Source organism: Echinops telfairi, unplaced genomic scaffold, assembly GCF_000313985.2.
Source record: "Echinops telfairi isolate 266 unplaced genomic scaffold, ASM31398v2 ScPeMD7_7421;HRSCAF=8459, whole genome shotgun sequence".
Classification (NCBI taxonomy): Eukaryota; Metazoa; Chordata; class Mammalia; order Afrosoricida; family Tenrecidae; genus Echinops; species Echinops telfairi.
The window spans coordinates 8,351-9,927 of NW_022111321.1; the positions used below are offsets into that span (position 1 = coordinate 8,351).

At 37.9% G+C, this 1,577-nt stretch overlaps 1 pseudogene; it reads right to left on the reverse strand.

Moving 5' to 3' along the window:
- LOC101642886 overlaps nt 1–1,417 on the reverse strand; it is a 2,870-nt pseudogene extending 1,453 nt beyond the window's left edge.
- Between the last annotated feature and the right edge of the window lie 160 nt (nt 1,418–1,577).

Below are 1,577 nucleotides of genomic sequence, written 5' to 3' on the forward strand. Positions count from 1 at the left end.
CCCTTTTTTAAGGGATGAGAGAGAGAGGAAACCTAGACAAAGAAAAAGCAAATCAAACCAGCTGCTGAGAACTTAAAGCGATCTCATGTAGGTCAGAGTAGAACTGTGTTCCATTGTGCTTTCAATGCCTGCTTTTACAGAAGTAGGTTGCTGGAATGTTCTTTCAAGGGTCTTTGGGTGGACTTGAACCTCTGATATTTCCACTAGCAGTTGAGTACATTAACTAACACCTTGTTAGACCACAACCACATCACTTTACTTAAGGTTCTTGGGACAGCCATCAAAATTCCATAGCGCTATTGTGAATAGTTGGCCATGTAGATAATAAAATGTAAATTATGGTTGTTAGCACAAAAATAGTCAACAGCTTTACTCAGAACCCACCATTGTGCATAAACACTCAAAATAACCTTCAGCATTCCCTAAAAGAACCACTGCAAGTGCTAGTAAGCACTTTTCTAATTACCTAGGTTTATGCTCATTCTCAGAACTCTGATGATATCGTGGGTTCCACACTGGGGTGCTAACTGCAAGGCTTTCTAACTCTAGGTTGTTACAGATAGAATTGTAAGATTTCACTTTGTTTTCTCAAGCTACCCTTTGGAATTTTCGATACAGCTCTTTGACTTCCTCATGTCTTCCATTTGCCTTAGATATTCTATGATTAAGAACAAATTTCAAAGTCTCTTCCGATGTTCACTTTGATCTTTCTATTCTTTCTTGTTTTTTAATGACCTTTTGCCTTCTTTATGAATGCTGTTCTTGATGTCATCCCACAGCTCATCAGTTCGTCTGTCTTGAGTGTTTAATGCAGCAAATATGTTCTTCAGATGTTCTTGAATTTCAGGTACAATAGCACCCAGGTCATATTTTGGTTCTCATAGACTTGCTTTAATGGACTTATGCATGAGCAATTGAGGGTCTGTTCCATAATTAGTCTCTGACCTGATTTTAGCTGCTGATATTGAACTTTTCCATCATCTCATCCCACAGATGTAGTCAATTTGATTTCTGCGTCTTCCACCTGAAGGAAGCCCATATGTATAGTCTCCATTTGTGCTGTTAGAGAAAGGTATTTGCTCTGAACAAGTCGATGGTCTTGCAAAATTCTATCCTGAAGTCTCCAGCTTTCTTTCTATCAGTAAGACCATGTTCTCCAACTACTCTTTTCCCCCCTATGCTTCCAGCTTTTGCATTCCAATTGTCAATATTTAATCAATGCATATTGATTGCATGTTTGCTCAATTTCAGACCGAAGATTTTTGTAGAATTCTTCAGTCTTCATCACCAGCATTCTTGATAGTGCATAAATTTGAATAATAGTTGCACAAATTGGATTTTTTCTAGATATAATTTTATCACAGATGGCATTGTGCTTCAGTGAATCTTCAGAGATTTCAATCTCCTGCAAGGCCATTATGAGGTGGCTCAGGCTTTTGTAAATCATATATTATGCCACTGATGTGGCTTCTCATTTTTATCTTCCTTCTGAGACCTGGAGAGACATTTTCTGATTCATTATGGATGAACCAGATGTGCCAATATCAGTTCATGATATCCAATTAGGTATTTGATGC